General features: G+C 41.4%; 1 protein-coding gene and 1 long non-coding RNA gene across 4 annotated transcripts in view; one reads left to right on the top strand and one right to left on the bottom strand.

Annotated features, from left to right (window-relative positions):
• The window catches only part of LOC123806660, a 42,484-nt gene extending 38,329 nt beyond the window's left edge, over positions 1-4,155 (bottom strand). Inside the window, exon 1 of the long non-coding RNA XR_006783521.1 lies at positions 4,056-4,155. This is a non-coding gene — a long non-coding RNA (uncharacterized LOC123806660). The remainder of the gene's footprint in view (positions 1-4,055) is intronic.
• The window catches only part of CTNNA1 (catenin alpha 1), a 294,712-nt gene that overhangs the window by 116,466 nt on the left and 158,081 nt on the right, over positions 1-20,165 (top strand). Inside the window, exon 1 of one of the 3 annotated variants that reach the window (XM_045819877.1) lies at positions 4,414-4,527. The exons of the other annotated variants lie outside the window; for them this stretch is intronic. The gene's annotated coding sequence lies outside the window, so the exon portion shown is untranslated. Of the gene's footprint in view, positions 1-4,413; positions 4,528-20,165 lie in introns of those variants that run through there. 3 annotated transcript variants of the gene reach the window in all.

Genomic DNA, 20,165 nt, shown 5'->3' with positions numbered 1-20,165 from the left:
ACATTAAAACAAATATGTATTCATTGTTTAATCATAAAAGGGATATTATGTGTATTGCTTTACAATCTGTTTTTTTTTTTCAAAGTGAATTTTTAAAAAACAAAATATGGTCATGTTATCTCTTTGTTTAAAATTCTTCATGGTTCCTCATTCCCTCACATTAAAGTCTAATGCTGTACAAAGCCCTGTTTGGTCTGGCCTCTGCCTACCTTGCCAGCTCCCAAATCACAGAGCTTCTTTTCCTACAGTGAAACTCAGGGCCTTCAAATGTGCTTGTCTAGAATTGAACGCTTCCCTTCCCTCTCTATCCACCTTGTCAATGTCTTTTCTAGATACCACTTACTCATTCTTTCATTCATTTGACTTTTATTGAGAGATCTGCTATATGCCAGGCACTATTCTAGGCACCAGGGACATAGCACTGAACAAAAGAGACAAAAACTCTAGCTCTTGTGGGGCTTAAATTGTAGTGGGGAGGAAGACAGGAGAAAACAATAAGTTAAAAATATGAATATATACATATTTATAATCTGTGACTATAAATATATATATGACTGTATATGTCAGATGGTGATACACCCTAAGGAGAAGAATAAAGCAAGTAAGGAGGGATGGGATGCGGGGGAATGGGTTACAATTTTAGATAGGGTGACCAAGAGGAAGCCTCACTGAGAAAGTGACAGCTGAGCAAAGACCTGGGGGAGGTGGGAGAGTGAGTCAGGCAGCTATTCGGAGGAGAGCATTCCAGGCAGAAAACAAAGGCCTTAAGGTAAGAGCTTGCCTGATGGGTTCCCAGAATAGTAAAGAGGCCAGTGTGTCAGAGAAGTGTGCTGGGGGCAGGTGAGCTCTAGAGGCTCTCATGAGGACCTTGCCTTTTACCAAGTGAGACAGGAGCCATTGGAAGGTTTTGGGCAGAGCAGGAACGACATGTTCTGATTTACATTTTAATAGGATCACTTCAGCCACTGAATTGAGATTAGACTGAGTGTTCCTGTAAAATTCAAGCTAAATGACCAATGATGACTTCACTCAGGATGGTAACAGCAAAGATGGTAAAAAGTTGGTGGATTCTGAATATATTCTGAAGGTAGAGGCACAGGATGTCCTGAGGAATTAGACATGAAATGTGTGAAAGAAAGGAAATAGTTGAGGATGACTCCAAAACAAGTAAAATGCAGTTGTCATTTAACAAAATGAAGGAACCTGTGGGGTTAGCAGGTTTTAAATAGAGATCAGGAAATCAGTTTTGGACATATAGACATATAAAGTGTGAGATGCCTAGATGTGTACTGCATATCCAAATGGAAGCATCAAGTCAGGAGCTGGATATGGGAGTTCAGAATTCAGCGCAAAGGTTCAGGTTGACACATAAACCTGGAGTTGTCAGCATATTTAAAACCAAAAGATTGGATGAGATCATCCGTGGGTTGATGGCAGACAGAAAAAGAGGTCCAAGGATGGAGCTCGGGACAGACACTCTAACAGTAGTTTTTAAACTTTTTGATCTCAAGATCCGTTTATATTCTTAAAAATTTTGGAGGATCTAAAGAGCTTTCGTTTATGAGTTTATCAATGTTTACTGTATTATTATATGTTATCATAAATAACAGTTTAAAAAGAAAAATAACAATGTTTTCTAAAATAAAAGAAAATTCAGGGGTAATATTTTGCATTTTTGCAAGTCTCTTTAATGTCTTACTCAACAAAAGGTAGCTGGATTCTCAGATTTGCTTCTGCATTCCAGGGGACGCCTGTGGAACACTACTGTCTACCATGAGAGACTGGGAGTGGAAAAGGCAACTAATATTTTAGGATTATTATGAAAATAGTTTTTACTGACTACCCCCTGCAAAGGTCTCAGGAATCTTCAGACTGCACTTTGAGAACACTGCTCTAACATTTTAGAGGGAGGATTAGGAAGGAATCATCAAAGGAGACTAAGAAGTTACAGTCGGGGAGGTTGGAGGAAAATCAGAAGAGCCTTGTATCCTGGAGGCCCAGAGAAGACAGTGTTTTAAGTAGAAGTGATCAAATGAAGTCAATGGTGTACAGAGACTGACCACTACAACCGGCATTATGGAGGTCATCAGGGACCTTTATAAAAGCAGTTTTGGTGGAGAGATGAGAGCTAACTTCTGACCGGAGTGGGTCCGAGTGTAAAGGTCATTGAACCCCAGACTAGGCAAGTTTCCCTCCAGATCTACTTGTATCTCTCCCCTATCTTCACCTTGACCTTTTTTTTAAAAAAATAGTTCATCTATTTTAGTACCTGTCTCTTCCATTACATTTTAAGTTGTGTGAGAATAGGGATCAAGTCAGTTTTATTCACTGCTACTTCCCCAGCACATAGCAAGTGCCTGGGACATATGAATACTCAAGTCTTCCCTAGTTCACTTTTCAAGTTTTCTCAGAGGTGGGGAACTGACTCCCTCTGGCTGATGGGGTATACTGCAAGTCTCTCATCATATTCTTTCTGTCACCTGACCTTTTGTTTCCCAAAATAAACCTTGCACTTTCATTTTTAGGGTCTTAGTCTGTTTGGGCTGCTATAACAAATATACCACAGGCTAGGTAGTTTATAAACAGAAACTTCTTTATTTTTTTTTAAAAGATTTTACTTATTTACTTGTAGAGAGAGGGGAAGGGAGGGAGAACGAGAGGAAGAGAAACACCAGTGTGTGTGAGGATACATCGATGGGTTGCCTCTCGCACTCCAACTGGGGACCTGGCCCGCAACCCAGGCATGTGCCCTGACTGGGAGTGGAACCAGAGACCTTTCAGTTCACAGGCTGGCACCCAATCCACTCAGCCACACCAGCCAGGGCAAAAATTATTTTTAAAAGTTCTGGAGAGTCCAGCGTGGTCATGTTTTGGTGACAGCTTTCTTTGGTGACCATGAACCAAGAAGGTTTATGGTCAGAACCTTCTTGCTGTGTTCTCACTTGGCAAAAGGGGCAGGGCATTTTTCTGGGAACTTTTAAAAATATTAGGGCACCAAACCCTCATGACCTAGTCACCCTCCAAAGAAAGGCCCTATTTCCTAAGACTATCACCTTGGGCAATAGGTTTTCAACATATGCATTTTGGGGGATACAGACATTCAATCTACATAGCAGGGCCCCATGCTTAGAAAGGCCCCATGCTTAGTTTAATGCTCCGCTGCTGGTGTCTTGAAATTGTTAACAATTTTTGAACAAGGAGTCTCACAAATTAAGTGGCTGGTTCTGAGTAAAGTGACAGATATACAAAGATATGAAGCATAATCCCTTAACTCTATCTTTTGTTAGTTCAAACACATATTTATTGATTGACTACAATATTTTCAGGTAGCCAAGTATAGTGGGGGGAAGCCACAACCACTCCAGGCAGGGGAGACCAAAGGAGCAAAGATTCTGAAGCCAGAAGCAGAATGGGGTATAGTTGGATAAGAATGGCCTGATTAAGGTTTTGGGCACATCCCCCCACGGATGTTAACTGGCACTGCCAAGAAGATGAACAGTGTGCTGAGTGCCAGGGGATACAGCTCCTGTCTTCCAGGCACTTGCTTTTCTGGGGGAGAGGGAGGTGTGAGCAGTAAAGGGTGAACATGTGGAGGGCAGATATCCCTAGCACCCTGCTCAGCACTAAATCAGGAAAAACATCATTGGGGCTGATAATGAATATGTATTTTTTTTGGTTTGTTTTACGTTTTTTTTTTTTTTTTTGAGCATTCACCAGGAAGGTAAGGAAGAATGTGTGGGAATAAAATTTCCCTCGAGGCCCAAGGGATAGGGAGAGAAGCCAGGTCCTTTTGGGTTCCTTGTTAAGTGAGGGGATGATTTCTAGTAGGGCTTCCATCTCACATTATGAGGTCCCTGGAGTAGAAGGGTTCTAGTGCCACTCTGCCACAAGCCTTGAGGCCTCAGTTTCTCTTGTAAAGCAGGGGGCGGGCCTACGACACTTTTCTGGAAGGCTGTGACTGGGGAACACCTGTGGCACTTCTTAGAGGAGTATGCCCAGGTCCTTGGGGCACCAGTCACAAATGGGGCCTACAAGGACCGCGCCCGGAGACTCACCTGTGCGCTGAGCGGTGACTCACCTGCCTTCCCTCCCACTCCGGCTGTTCCGGGAATCACCGCTCCTCCTTCTTCTCGGGACCCGGGGTAGGGTGGGAGGGCATTCCCTGCTTGAGAGCCCACTAGGAGCCTGGGAGGCGTTAACTGCGGGGGAAGGGTGGGGTACACGAGGTCCTTTTGGGGGTTTCAGCCCGGCGTCGCCAAACTCTCTTGGTCGGGTGCTCTCTCCCAACGCGAAGGCCGGGAAAGCAGGGCAGCGGCGGGAGGCGCCAGAAGAGCGCGTCGGAGGGAGGTGCTGGGAAGGGCGGGCGGTGCCCGGGCCGCGGGGCGGGGGCCGCGGGCGGGGGGCGGGCCGGGGGCGGGGGCGTCCGGCAGCCCATTTCCTCCTCGGAGCCGGACGGGAGGAAGACAAAGCGGCCTCCGTCGGCATCGGGCTTCGGGAATTTTCCTGCCCTCGCCGGGTTCGCTGCAGGTAACTCTCTTCGCGCGGGCGTGGACTCCCTAACCGGGCTGAAGGGCTCTTCAGGGGGTCGGGAGGGGCTCCATCTGCTCCGTGACCCCGCCGGGAATCGGGCTCCGGACGGGTGCCCTTGCGGCGTTCGGCCGGCTCGCCCCGCGGGACCCTGGGCCTGGGCTGTGGCCCGCCGGGCGGGGCCGTCCTTTTCTGGCACTGGAGAAGTTGAGGGGCCCCGGCGGCTGGAGCCCAGCGAGCCTCGGGCCCCACGCGACCGCCGCTCTCCCTCTCTGGAAAGTTTCTCTCGGTTTCTAAACTTTGTTCGAGTGGACTCGGTGCGCGCGCCAGGCCCCGGCTGGGACCCCTCGGCTGCCGGGTGCTGAGGAGTCTGCGCGTTGTTCCCGGTGCGGAGACGTTCGGGAACTGAGTTTCCCGGGGAAGTGATTGTGGTTTGTGGTTTCCGTGGTCGCACTCCCCCGCCCCCGTCACCGAAACTTCCCGGTCTGCTGGCCAGAAAGTCTGCTGGCCCGCACACCCGCATTCCCGGGCGCGAACGAATGCGAAAGTTTGTGAGCTCGCTTTCTGACACTGTCTGCTTGGGAAGGTGCGCCACACCCGAGTGGACTTTTGGCGTGTATCAAGTTAACCTTTGTTGCGCTGTTACTCAGGCTTCTGGTGCTGGTTAACTGGAAGCTCTTAACTCGGATCCGCCCTAGTTCTGAGTGGCGTTAGTGTCTTTTTTTGTTGACTTTTAAAGGAGTGTGTGTGTAGTGAAGCACTTGTTGGAAAAAAATGTTGACTGAATGCCTAACCTTGGCCTGGCAGGAATGGCTTCCCTATAATGCAGGCGGCAATTGGCTCAACTCCAGGATTGACACCCCCTGTTGTCCTCCTGCGTCTTTGTAACATTTTTGTGTTTGTTTTGTACAGAATTCACAAATTAGAAAAGAATACATGAAGTCTCCAACTAAATTAAGGGTATTTCATATTTATGTTGAAGGAAGTGATTACACCTTGTTGCAACAGGATACGAATTTCGGGTATTTTAGCAGTGGTTTTTAAAAAACTGTACAGGTGTGTGTTACTTTAAGAAACAAATTTGTAAATCAAGTTAATTAGGATGTGTTATTTGTTTTATAAGAGGAAGGAGCAGAGAAATTATCCATGATCTCTGCCCACTTATTTATTCATCTTGACTTTTATTAAGTTAAAAAATAATTTCTTTTTGGCTGGTGTGGTTCGGTGGATTGAGTCCTGGCCTGCAAACCAGAGGGTCGTTGGTTCGATTCCCAGTCAGGGCACATGCCTGGGTTGTGGGCCAGGTCCCCAGTGGAGGGCACTTGAAAGGCAACCACACATTGATGTTTCTCTCCCTCTCTTTCTCCCTCCCTTCCCCTCTCTCTAAAAAATAAATGAATAAAATCTTAAAAAGAAAAAAAATAATTTCTTTGCCCATGTTCTTAAGGATCCACAGGTGACTAAGATAAGGCCTCTACCCCTGGAGCTCACTGTGTAATAGGGAAGGCACACACCCAGGTGTGTGTAGTACGAGGGAGGCAGATTGTTTTAAGTGCCATAAACAGTACTGATGAGTTACTTGTGTGTGGGTCTAATCTTATATAACATTGGGTTGGCCAAAAAGTTCATTTAGTTTTTTTTTTTGTAGAATGGCTCCAGTATTACTTAGCTGTCTTTAACTTCATTTGAAACAGTTTTGTTAGATTGTATGTGACAGCTGTTATATCGGTGTGCAATAAAAAATTTGGTGAATTTTTGTGTAGCCATTTTAATATTGAAGATGGAATAAAATATGTAACATTTTTGGCATATTATGCTTTATTATTTCAAGTAAGGTAAAAATGCAACTGAAATGCAAAACAACCGATTTGTACAGTATATGGAGGTGCTATGACTGACTGACTGAATGTGTCAAAAGTGGTTTGCAAAGTTTCTTGTACTATTGGCATTTTGCCCAAATAATTTTTTGCTGTGGGGCTGTCTTATGCATTGGAAGACGTAGAGCAGCACCTCTGGCCTCCACCCACTAGAAGCCAATAGCAGGAGGTAGCCAACATACTCAAAATATCCAGATCAGTAAAGTAATTGGTGAAAATGAAAATGGGTCTTTTACAGAAAAAGCCGAATGGACTCTTTGGCCGACCCAATACTAATGATAAGAAGAACTTATAGAAGCTTGGAGAGGGGGCTTCTTTTGTTTGGATATGGCCAGAAAGGCTTGGGGGAGGGGTGGGTGAAAATGAGTAGAGTAGGGTTTTGTCAAAGGAGGAAGCATAGAACTGCATGGGAATTTGTGGAATTGTGATATAACTCCCTCTTGGTTTTCTCCTAGTTTTCTTTATTCTTTTGGCTTTGGCCTTCATTCTCTTCCCACCCCGTTCCCCCAGTCTGCGCATAGCCAAAATTCTATTCAATATATCTCAGTCCTTCACACCATTGATCTGGTATTACCCTCACTCCTATCAGTAACATCTCATTCCATACAGCGACTTAGAGATCAGGGGTGCTTTCTTCATCCAAGTTGAGGATTACTTCTCAGAGCTGTCTTCCTGTCACCAAACTTGTGTGCTAAAGTCCAAGCTTCTGTTTTGAGTGCAGATCTTGGTCGTCTGTACACCAGAGAGCTATTGGGTGTTCCAGGTGCTTCTCAAACTCAACGTGCCCATAATGAGACAACTCTTTCTTTTGGAGACCTAAACAAGAGGTGGTGATCAGCAATAACTGGCAGGCCCTGGAATTTCTTTGAGAAAATAACAATAGTGTGAGACCTGACAGACAGATCTGGTTGTTGGGGTGGTGGTATTTGGGCTACTGAAGATTTGGATAGAGAGAACAGGGGCCTCTGCTCTGTAAAAGTCCCGAGACAGGAAAGAACTCCATGTGTTTAGAGGCCTAAGAGAAGTCCTGTGTAGCTTGAACACTTTTTGGGTGGGCGAGACTTCACATGAGTTTGTCAGGAAATGCCAGGTCACATGTTTGGATTTTATTCTAAGATCTCTAAGAGACCATTGTAGGGAGTTTCATGATCTAATTTCCTTTTTAAGGAGATCACTTTGCTAGTGCTTGTAGGGCTTGTATTTGTGTACAAGTGGAAGTCTGCAGTTGAGCTATGAAGATGGAGTGAATGTGTTGGGGTTGAAGGAGCTGGATTTGGAGAAATGAGACAGGGCTTAAATGTGGATTGGATGTAGCCTAGGTTTATCTGTAACTTGATTCCTCAGTGATGCACCCAGCAGGCATACAGCCCCTGCCCCATTCATATACCATCTCTTTCACTTCACGCTCTTATCTTGGGACTCAGATTAGCACTTTACTTTTTGATAGCAAACCTCTTCTCACCAGATGGGGTACTCCATTATACTGTACTATTATTGATGTCCTGTTTGCTTTTCGTGCTACAAAGTGAGCTTGCCAGCTTCGTGAAGACAGGGATGGATAGCCTTAGTCTTTGGCACTGTACCCTGTATGGAGGGCAAATCAGGTGCTTTGTTGAGTGGAGGAGGAAAGAGTCTTTTCTGTCTGGAGTCTGACCTTTGGGTGGAACTGTGGCAGATGAGGATACAGATTATGGAGGATCTTGAATACCAAATTGCTGTTTTGGTCAGATTGAGAACTATCTCCATTTCATTCTTCTTCCTTTTTAAACCCAGATCTAATCAGAGATGAAATCCCTTCCATCCAGTCTTCATTTTACATAAATTCCTTTTCTCCATTCTCTGTGCTTTTACTCTAGTTTAGATTATCATCTTATTGTTGAACTATGAAACTACTTGTTCTCTGGATAAATTGTTCCATTTTTTTTCCCCCTTTTCATTGTCTGGAGCACCCTTTTCTCTCCCTCATCCATCTGACAAACTCATGTATTTTTTAAAACCCACTTTAGATGTCACTGATTCTGGATTTTCTCTTGGCTCTCAGGGCTTCTTGGGTATCTTGTGCAAATTCTGTGGTTCCATCTTTTATACAGTTTGATAAATATATATATTTTTGATAAATATTTTTAAGGTATGACATCCTCACACCTGGAGGTTTCTTAGAAGTGGGATCTAAGACTTTGTTCTTGATAAAATTTTAAACATTAAAGCAAAACACATAAACGTATAACATACATGTAGAAAGGTACTCAAATCATGAGTATCTGCTTAATAAATTGTTTGTCTGAATATCGCTCATATCCACCATCCATATCAAGAAATAGAAAATCACTTGTACTCGAGGAATCCCATTTTGTTTTTTTGCAGTTACTACCAACCCCTTCCTTCCCTTCAGTTTAAAATCTGAGACGTTAAGGTTGTTCAATAAGTGTTCACCAAAGTTAGTTGAATTTCTTCCTGTCTTCCCCTTCATCTTTCAGTCTTTTACATGTAAGTAGAACTCTCATTTGCGAAACTTACTGCTATCTTGTTGCTGCACCCATTAGACTCTTAGATTGGCATTGGAATTTAAAGTCTTCTAAATTCTGGCCCTTCAAAAAGTAAAAAATTACTTTTTAGCCTATTTCCTACTGTAAATTGTTGCTGCATGTCTTTTGCATTTGCCAAGCATTTGTACTGGGATGCCCCATCATTTGACACAAATGCTATCCATCTCTGAAGGATGATTAACATTTTTTTTCCATTGAGGTATTGGTCATCATTGCTGAAAGTGTTTAATTTATCAGAAATTCTAAAATTTGTGCCTGATTATGACATTCTCATTCACATATCCTGTTTTTTTTAAACATCAACAAAAGATTTTTTTTATCTTCAGAGAGAGGTGAAGGGAGAGAGAAAGAGAGGGAGAGAAACACTGGTGTGTGAGAGACACATCTATCAGTTGCTTCTCGCAGGCCCCCACTACTGGGAACCTGGACTGCAACCCAGGCATGTGCCCTGACTGGGAATGGAACCAGCCACCTTTCGGTTTGCAGGCCACCATTCAGTCCACTGAGTCACATCATCCAGGGCACATATCTTGGGGTTTTTTGGTGCCAAAATATACATAAAATTTCCCATTTTAACTACGTATATACTTAAGTACCATTAAGTGCATTCACATTGTACAGCCGTCACCATTATTCATATCTAGGACTTTTTTCATTTTCCTAGCCTGAAACTCCATATTCATTACACAATAACTTCCACTTCTTTTCCTCTAGCCCCCTGGCAACCACAATTGTACTTTTCCCTCTTTGAATTTGACTGCTGTAGGTACCTTATATAAATGGAATAAATAGTAAACAATTTGACTACTCTAGGTAGTAGTAAGTGTAATAAACAAGAATTATGTGGTAGAGTGTCTTCTGCTATTGCTAATTTGTTCTTTTATGACTGGCTTGTTTTACTTAGCATAATTTCTTTAAGGTTCTCATGTTGTAGCATGTGTCAATTTCTTTTTAAGGCTGAATAGCATTCCATTATCTATTTACCTGTTGATGGACACTTGGGTTGCTTTCCCTTTTTGGCAATTGTGAATGTTGCTATGAACATGGTTGATCAAATGTGTATTTGCATTCCTGCTTTTAATTCTTTTCGGTAGAGTCCCAGAAGTGGAATTTCTGGGTTATATCATAATTTTATGCTTATGTTTCTGAGGAACTGCCATACTGTTTTCCATAATAGCTGTGCCACTTGACGTTTTTATCAGCAATACATAAGGATTCTAATTTCTAATTTCTCCATATGCTCACCAACACTTATTTTTTATTTTTATTTATAATAATAACCATCCTGATGGATCTGAGGTAATAGTTCACTGTGGTTTTGATTTGCCCTTCCTTAATGATTAAGTGATGTTGAGCATCTTTTAATTTGATTTTTGGCCATTTGTGTATTTTCTTTGAAGAAATCTCTGCTCAAGTCCTTTGCTTATTGTAATCAGGTTTTTTTTTTTTTTGGTCGTTGTTGAGTTGTTAAATAGTCTGGATATTAATCCCTCATTACAGGGGTGTCAAATTTATTTTCACCAGGGCTCCTCATCAGCCTCACTGTTGCTTTCAAAGGGCCAAATGAAATTTTGGGACTATATAAATACAACTACTCCTTAACAGTTAAGCGAGAGCTCAGCGCAGCTGCCGGGTAGAAACAAGGTGCTGGTCAGGGCCGGATTCAGCCTGTGGGCCTTGTGTTTGCCACCTGTACCTTACTAGATATATAATTTGCAAATACTTTCTCTCATTTTATGGGTTGTCTTTTTACCTTGTTGATAATGTCTGTTGAATCAAAAAAGATGTTCTTTTTTGTTGAGTTGTAAGGGTTTTTAAAATAACCTGGATATTAATCCCTTGTCATATATCATTCACAAAAATACCTTTTCCCTTTTTATAGATTGCTTTTTCACTCTGTTGATAATGTCCTTTGACTCACAAAAGTTTTTAATTTTAATCAAGTCCAGTTTATCTATATTTTCTTGTGTTCCCTGTGCTTTTGGTGCCATCTTAGAAATCATGACCATATCTGAGGTCATGGAGCCTTTCTCCTATTCCATTCCCACCCCCCCCCCACCCCCACCCCCCCCACTGAACTGTGGATATCTTGAGGGCAGGCACTAGATTCCTAGATTCCTTTGTAATAACCACTTTACCCTCCAGCATATGGTAAGCAAGGGAGATCTGGGGGAGAGGATTTTTTAAAAATGGAATTCTTAACAGGTCATAATAAACAACAAAGAGTTATGCAGTAGGGTGTCTTCTGCTATTGCTATTTTGTCATTATATAGACATTATATGTCTATTATCTGATAAATGGTGATAATGTGCTTTTTGGAGTTTTTAATCTTGTGAGTTCCAGCTTGAAAGTTTGAACTTTGTCATCTGTGTTATGAATAAGATGATTTACAAAGGATATTTATTTTAGCCTCTAATGTGATGAAATGCTGATTTATTCTTTCAGTTATGGAGTTTTGGACAAGGCAAGATTTTATCGATATGAAGTAGGCTGTCTTACAGATAAAACCAGTGAACTAGTTTAGTATTTAAATAACATTAAGTTGCCGATTTACCTTTCTTAAGACTCTTCTAGACCATAAATTCTTTTTCAAGATGCTGAGCTTTAAGGCAATTATAATCTTTTGTGTCTTCCTGTCTCCTGTGATACCTGACTTATTTCTAAACCCATAGCAGATACTACTTAATAAATACCGAATTACTTAGGCTATATGTAGGATTGTGCCAGGTTGAGATGGTGGTGAAGGCATAGCTTTATATCCAGTTTATTAAAGGTTTTGTGGGGGGAGGGGTAAAGCTCATTTATATTATCTATAAATACTATTAACATTTTGGTGTATATCCTCTAACGTTTTTTCCTAGGCATGTGTATTGATTATGCATAACTTTTACAAAAACCAGACTTTACCTTATGTTATTTTATAATTTACTGTCCATTGGTCATAACGTGAACATTTCCCCTATTAGCAACATCAGGTTAACCATTATGCACCACTAAGGAAAAAGAAATACTCCCAATACACTAGGAAATGCCATCAATTGTAAGACATACCCAGATTTTAAAGACTTAAAAATATGAAATATCTTATACTTTAAAATTGATGAATTATGTAGTTAAACAATGCTAACAGCATTTTTTTGCCTTTGGTCAGATTTTTGCTCAAAATTAGTTGTGCAAAGTGATTTAACCTTTATGGAATAAACAAATTTAAGTTTATGCAGCAGGCTTCTATTCTTCTGTGATGGTTTCTTTTCTGCAGGCTTCTCCTCATGCTGGTTTCTTGGTAACTGGGGCCTTTATTTGCACCAAAGGCTTCTTTTGTTTCCTAACTCAAACAACCTCTTTCTTTTCTTCCCAACCACAGGCTTCTTGCCTGGAACCCCCTTCTTACTTGCTTTGTCTTTTAGCGCTGTTTCTCCCTCTGGAGGCTTGGTTCCTGACCTGGCAAAGAATGGTGTCCCTGCGCATGGTCTTTGCATATGGGTTTAGCTTCAACATGATTCTCAGGTTTTTCAGTGAATTCTTCCTCAGGACTATGTGATGAATCTTGTGTGATTCTTGGAGCGCTTTTTGGATCTCTGGGCTTTCAAAGATTCTGCTAAGGTTTGTATTGAGCATCTTGCGCATGGGAAGGTTATAGTTACTGTTGAGGGAGGGAACTTAACACCAGGTGTTGTATAATATAGTTCATCTAACTTGTGGAAAGCATGTTCAATCCAAATGCAGAAATGGCCCACATGCCCACGAGGAGCAGGTTTTAAAATGTTCACTTTGCTTATATTAAGCACCATAATTACAGGGATGTTTCTGAAGACTTGATACTGTTGCCCTCATTGTAGATGATGGAAGGTCCCTTGTGATAATGACGATTTCTCATTTTGCCCTTGCTAGCTGTCATTTGCTGAGAGACATACACCTCCTGATAGGGTTCCAGGCCTTAAGTTTCTCCCTTCCAAGTACTGACCGGGCCCCACCCTGCTTAGCTTCCAAGATCAGACAAGATCAGGTACGTTAAGGATGGTATGACCATAGATAGACCAGGCCTTCAGTTTCTTAAGATGCAAAACAGTCTCCTTGGTTTTCTTGTAGCCTTCAACCACCAAAGGAAGTTCAGGAACTTCCTGGGGGAGGGGTCCTAGAGGGAACAATGCTGCTTGCTTGAGGCTTTCAGTCTTTTTCCTCAATACCCACAAGCAAATAGTGCCCTTCTGGTGCTGATCCCCAGGTGTGTGGGCTTGTGTATGTTCCAGGACCCTGTGGGTCTGGGAGTTTCTCCTGCTGCCGCAATTTCCACAGGTTTTTATAGCCAGAGGTTGTGAGGCTTTATTTCCCTGCTCTGGATCCCTGGGTTGTACGGTCTGTTTCACTTCCCAGTTGTTTCTCCTGGTTTATCTGCATGTGAATGTGGGACTGCTGTGTCTGCCAACCTCGCTTTGCCCGCTGGGTCCTCCAGGCACCACTGTCTTGCCACGTGTCCTCTCCATCCCAGCTGCAGGTCTCCGCCCCTCCTACCAGTCTGGCTGAATGTTTCCTCTTAAATCCTTGGTCTTGGACTTCCATGCAGTTCGATTTTTCTAGCATTTGTGGTGGTTTTTTCTTTTTAAATTTATTGTTGTCCTTTTGGTTGTGCAAGGTGGCAAAGCATATCTACCTATGCCTCCATCTTGGCTGGAAGTCCCAATTTGTGCTTCCTAATTCCACACCTTTCCCCCCATTCTCGCCCTTCCCCCTCCCAGCTGATAACCTTCCAAATGATTTCCGTATCTATGATTATGTTTCTGTTCTGTTTGTTTGCTCAGTTTATTCTTTGGGTTCAATTTTTAAAATTTTTTGGATTCAATTGTTGATAGTTGTGAATTTATTGCCTTTTTAATGTTCATAGTTTTGTTCTTTTTTCTTAAATAAGTCCCTTTAACATTTCATATAGTAGTGGCTTGGTGTTGATGTACTCCTTTAGCTTTACCTTCTCTGGCAAGCACCTTTTCTGTCTTTGGGTCCTAAATGATAGCTTTGCCGGATAGAGTAATCTAGGTTGTAGGTCCTTGCTTTACATCACTTTGAATACTTCTTGCCAGTCCCTTCTAACCTGCAAAGTTTCTTTTGAGAAATCAGCTGACAGTCTAATGGGAACTCCTTTATATGTAACTATCTGCTTTTCTTTTGCTGCTTTTAAGATTCTCTCTTTATCTTTAATCTTTGGCATTTTAATTATGATGTGTCTTGGTGTGGTCCTCTTTGGGTCCAACTTGCTTGGGACTCTGTGCTTCTTGGACTTATATATATGTCTATTTCCTTCACTAAATTAGGAAAATTTTCTTTCATTATTTTTTCAAATAAGTTTTCATTTGCTTGCTCTTTCTCTTCTCCTTCTGGCACCTCTACGATGCAAATGTTAGTATGTTTGTAGTTGTCCCAGAGGTTGTAGTTGCTTACACTATCCTCTGTTTTTGGATTCTTTTTTCTTCTTGCTGTTGATTGAATGTTTTTTTTCTTCCTTATATTCCAAATCATTGATTTGATTCTTAGCTTCATCCACTCCACTGTTGATTACCTATAAATTTTTCTTTATTTCACTTAGTGTAACCTTAATTTCCGCCTAGGTCTTTTTTTATGCCATTGAAGTACCCAGTGAGTTCCTTGAGCATCCTAATAACTGGTATTTTGAATTCTGCATCTGATAGATTGCTTATCTCCATTTTGTTTAGTTCTTCTGGAGTTTTATCTGTTCTTATTGGGGCCATATTTTTTTGTCTCCTAATTTTGGCAGCCTCCCTGTGTTTGGCTCCCATGTATTAGGTAGAGAGTAACATGGCCTGATGTAGAAAAAAATGCACCCATAAGTTGGATGAGGTGGAGCCTTAGGTAATCGCTAGGGTGGGGCAACCCATATGAACCAGGTTGATGGGGTCTCAGATAACGGTGACTCTGTGTGAGAGAGGGCTCAGAAAAGGGACAATGGCTGCTGCCGGGCTTCTGGAGTTTGGTCTGAGTGGAAGCTGTTCCCTGGCACTCGTCCTAATGCCAGATACTTCGTTTCTCCCCATATCCCACTGGTGCCCTTCCAGCTGCTGTCCTGGTGCTGGAGCCCAGAAGGAGTGAGTCTAAGCCATAAGTCTGTTGCAGGCCCTGTAAGAGGGGATGCCTGAGAATCCACAGTTTCTTCTGCCCCAACCTCCACTGGTTTTACAGCCAGAAGTTATGGGACTTATTTTCCTGACATTGGAGACCTGAGCTGAATGGTCTGGTGTGAGGCTGAGATCCCTCAGTTCTGAGGTATCCCTCCCGATTTTTATCCACCACAGTGTGGGTGTGGGACTATCTGTTCCATGTTTCCATACCTTCTACCTGTTTGGATGAATGTGACTTCTTTGATTCCTTGGTTGTCAGACTTCATACAGCTCAGTTTTCTGATGATTATTGGTAGTTTAATTGTAATTTTTGTTGTGGTTGTGTGAGAAGGAAAGCCATATTTATCTACACCTCCATCTTGACTGGAAGTTATCAAATGTTTTTATTTTGATAAAGTCCAACTTAATCTATTTTTTTATTTGGCACCTATCAGGATTTTCCTTTGGTGTTATACCCAAGAAATCATTGCCAAGTCCATTGTCATGAACATTTTGCCCTATGTTATTGTCTAAGAGTTTTATTTAGTTCATACATTTAGGTCTTTGATTCATTTTGAGTTAATTTTCCTATATGTGGTAATGGTCCAACTTCATTTTTTTTTTAAAGACTTTTAAAAAAGATTTTATTTATTTTTAGAGAGGGAAGGGAGGGAGAAAGAGAGAGAGAAACATCAATGTGCGGTTGCTGGGGGCCGTGGCCTGCAACCCAGGCATGTGCCCTGACTGGGAATCGAACCTGCGATGCTTTGGTTAGCAGCCCATGCGCAATCCACTGTGCTACGCCAGCCAGGGCCCAACTTCATTCTTTTACATGTGGATTTACCATCTTTTCAGCACCATTGTTGAAAAGTCTGTCCTTTCCTCATTGAGTAATCTTGACACCTTTGTCAAAAATTATTTGACTATATATTGTGTTGCAAATTTTGGTTCTGTTCTATTGTGTTTGTCTCTTTTTCTCTATGCAAGTACCACACTGCTTTGATTATGTAGCTTTATGGTAAGTTGGTGCCAAATTAGTATTTGAAGCTAATAATGCTTTGTTCATTTAAATTTTGTGGTTTAACTTTTCTATTTTTTGATTGTGGAGGTGATTACACAACTGTTTGTCAAAAGTCATAGAATAGTATACCAGAGTGAATTTTGCTGCATGTAAAAAGTGAAAAAAGTGAACAGTTTAAAAATAAATTTATTTAAAATGTATATTTTACTACTTTCTACATGTAAAATAAGGAACTAGTAAAAAATGTTGAATCAATGATCCTTTCTGCTTTCCTAGCCCAAATCTTTTTTTCCTCATGAGTGACTGAAACCACACCTTTAGAAGACTTAGGGGAATTTTGGTTATACAGTACATGTTGGAGGGTTTAAGTCTTATTAGTTAGTACCTTCTGTTTTCTCAAGAAGTTAAACACAACAGGCATCTGGGAGAGTCTCAGAGCAATAGCTCTGAAAATTGCCCAGGTGCCATTGTGCTTGCTTCCAGACCTAGAAGGTGTTGCTTGTGCAGCTTGGTGGTCTGCTCAGTGCCCCAGCGATGTGGGCGTCGGTTGAGTGGGCCAAACGTTGTGGGGAAGTGGACAGTCTGGCTTGACTTGTCCCATGTCATGCTGTTTGCTCACTATAGGGCACTATACTAAATTTATCCATTATTGAAAGTTCAAAGTGTGCAGAAATAACCATGTTTCAAAATAAAACTCCAACATTGCCCTTTCGCTGTTGGAGCCTCTAAATGTTCATTATTTTCTTTTTTATTTTTTTAAACTGTCAAATATTTTCTTCTCCATGTTCAAGCATGCCCCAACTTCATTTCTAATGGAGCTTGAAATTAGCATGCATTTCTATTTACTTGTTGATGAACTGTCATCTATCAACCCCACTCTTTGATTGGGATTTAATTTGTGCTTTTTCACTGGCTGCAAGTTTGGACTAATGCATATAATGTAAATACAGTTAAAAAGGCAACTTCAAGTGTTGTTCTAAATATTTGTAACAAAATTTGAACATTTGGAACAGTTATTATATGGGTAGTATGATTTGATTTTTAAAGTTTCTTGTCATCTGTTCCATGTTCCCATTATAGTAAAAGAAGAGAGGGAATTATATCATGGAAGTTATTATAATTTTCATCTGTAAGGTTTTTTGAAAGACTCAGAGGGCTTTACAGATAAACACTTATTTGTATTAAAATTTTGTAATTGATAATTTATTCCAATTTAATCTTAGTATTAAATAACTAGTCTTATTCTCTTTTTCTTAAAGTTTATTGATTGATCTGAGAGAGAGAAGAAGGGAGAGAGAAACATCGGTTTGTTGTTTCACTTACTTATGCATTCATTGCTTGATTCTTATATGTGCCCTGACCGGGGATTGAACCTGTAACCTTGGCTTTATTAGGATGATGCTGCAACCAACTGAGCTACCTGGTCAGGGCTAACTAGTGTTATTCCTTAATGTAAAGACTTAATTCTTTCCTGGATTGTTTTGGCTATTCCATTGAATTACATTGAGCTGTGGAGTTCCCTCGTTTTCTTGTTCTGAGATTTTATTATTAAATACTGTAATACATAGATAGGTATTCTTGAATAGGTCATCACTTGTATTTTGAAAATGTCTTATTGCTATGGTTTATTTTATTTTGCTAGTATTTGACATTAGGAATTGAAGGTGTGAGTTAGAAGCCTGGTTAATTACCAATTTACATAATCCTGTATCAGTTTATTAACCAGGTTGGACTGCAGAGTGTTCTTGAAACTGAAAGTGCTGTCATAACTCAGAAAATGCATTTCTAGTGACATGAAGGATAGGAGTCTTTGTTAATAGTCCATCTGCCCTGTGTAGCTCCAATACCTGCTTTCTTTCCAAGCAAAGATGCATTATTACTATTCTCTCATTGTATATTGAATATTTCATAATGTTAAATATTTCAGTATTAATCCAGACTGTTAATCATGGTTTGTGAAAAATGACAGTGCAGTGAATAGGGGAGAAGCTGAAAGGGTAAGTTACTATCACTGACGAGTCAGTGTTTATGGAGATTTTCTATTCCTGGGGAATCTCTAAATTGGCAAAGGTTTTTTGTAATCATCTATTGTCATTTTCTTGCTTCCTTGGACCTGGGGTCATCATGTTCTCAGAGAAGCTCTGGACTGACTTTGAAGTGTATCTTTAGAAACCTGTCATTTTGCAGAGAAGTGGCTAAGTGAAATGTGAGCTTGATAGTTTGAGAATGGGGGAAAATCCAAGGAAATGAAAGATGGTAACCTTTGAGAGAAATTTAAGTTTCTTTAGGGTCATTAAGACCAGTGAAAGATGTGATGTTTTTGGGTATCTATATTGAGTCAGGGTCTAAGGCAGTATTTAGTTTGCTGTATCTCTACTGCAGTAGGAAGGATTCAGTTAAATACTATACATTTATTGTAAGCCTGCATTTCAAAGCAGGTGCTGGGAGAGATGTTAAGATGGCAGTCACCCTTGCTAACCTCAAGGGATTTACAAACTAATGGGATTAGCATTAGTAATACCACTGATAGGTAAGAAATAGCAATCTGTACCCATTTTTGTTAATCTGTAATAAGACATTTCTTACTATTATTAAAAATATTCTATTTATTTTTAGAGGGAGGGGAAGGGAGAAGAAAGAGGGAGAGAAACATCAGTGTGTGGTTTGCCTCTCACAAGCCCCATACTGGGGACCTGGTCCACAACCTAGGCATATGCCCTGACTGGGAATTGAACCAGTGACCCTTTGCTCTGCAGGCCGGCACTCAATCCACTGAGCCACATGAACCAGGGCTTATTTCTTTTTAAATGCTAGATGAAACCTAAAACAGTTAAGCCAATTTAGTTAGTAACTTATAGAATGTTTTAGATGGGAGTTACCATGTTCAAAAAAGCCATGTCTGTCCCTGTGCTCAAAGAGCTATCGGTTTTATGAGAGATAGACACACTGCTCTGTGGCAAGGGCTGTGAGAAATGAGATGCTTTTAAAGTGCTAGTGGAATCCAGAAAATAGGGAACAGCTTTTTCTGAGGAAGCAGAGTATGCTTGTGTGAGCCTTGAAGGAAGATAGAAAAGACTGGAAGGGTGGTTTGAGCAGAGGAAAGGGCTTGCACAAAGCTCTGGGGAGATGCACAAGCACTGGAGAAGAGTCCCATGGCGCGGAGGCAGGTGATGAGGCTGACAGGGTAGTGTGGGGGTCAGGTTCGAAAGAGTTTTGGCTTCATCCTGTCTGGGAAGCTATTCCAAGTTACTTTTCAGAGGGGAATTGATCCTACAATGATAATAAGTAACTAGGCCTGTTAGGAGAAGATTCCTAGATAGTCTAAATCAGGATCTGGGAGAGCCCTGAGAATGGGAAGTTATTAGAGAAAGATTTTTATTGAGGTGCAGAGGTGGGGGAGGGAAGAGAAGGAAAGTGGGTTGTAGAACCTCATTCTATGGGACCTGGTTTGGTGGAGCGTTGGTCAGTGGAGATAGGGAAGGCCACAGGGGAACAGATTGGAGGGAAAATGCTTGGTTTGGGGCCTGTGGATTTTTGAGGAACTTGTCTCTGTGGTTGTGTATGTGAAGTCCTTTAGATTGGGGAGTTGCCAGTCTGACTAGGAACGCACTTTTGCTGGCTGCTTTTAGCCTTCACTATGGTAACTGTAAGAGGTGGGGTTTGTTCCTTTGTTCTGGGGGGGGTGCTGGGGAGAGCAGGGTTTGGTGGTTCAGGATTTCTTAACTAGTGTAAACAGTAAAAATAGAATGGGTCCCAAGTTTTTTTAAGTTAGGAAAGATGAAGTCTAAACCTGTAACCTTTTTTATCTCCTTTGCTTATCTTTTAGCCTTCTACCACTTCACTCTTTATCTTCTTTTTTTTTCCACCCACATTTGTGGTTCTTAGAAGGTGCCAAAGTTTTTTGGTGCCAGTGTTCCTTTGCAGAATCTGAAACAGCTGCCCCCCCCTCCCCCCATTCTGTACATTGTATCCTCAGGGAGGACTCCTGGCCAGCTGGGGACTCTCCTGGGTGCTCCTCTTGTGCACTGACGGAGTACTTTGCAATTTCATAGTTGCTGATGTATTATAACTATTTTCTTGTCTAGA

The sequence above is a fragment of the Phyllostomus hastatus genome, unplaced genomic scaffold (assembly GCF_019186645.2).
Source record: "Phyllostomus hastatus isolate PE091 unplaced genomic scaffold, TTU_PhHast_1.1 phas_contig_150, whole genome shotgun sequence".
Classification (NCBI taxonomy): domain Eukaryota; kingdom Metazoa; phylum Chordata; class Mammalia; order Chiroptera; family Phyllostomidae; genus Phyllostomus; species Phyllostomus hastatus.
This window is presented reverse-complemented; position numbering and strand designations above follow the sequence as displayed.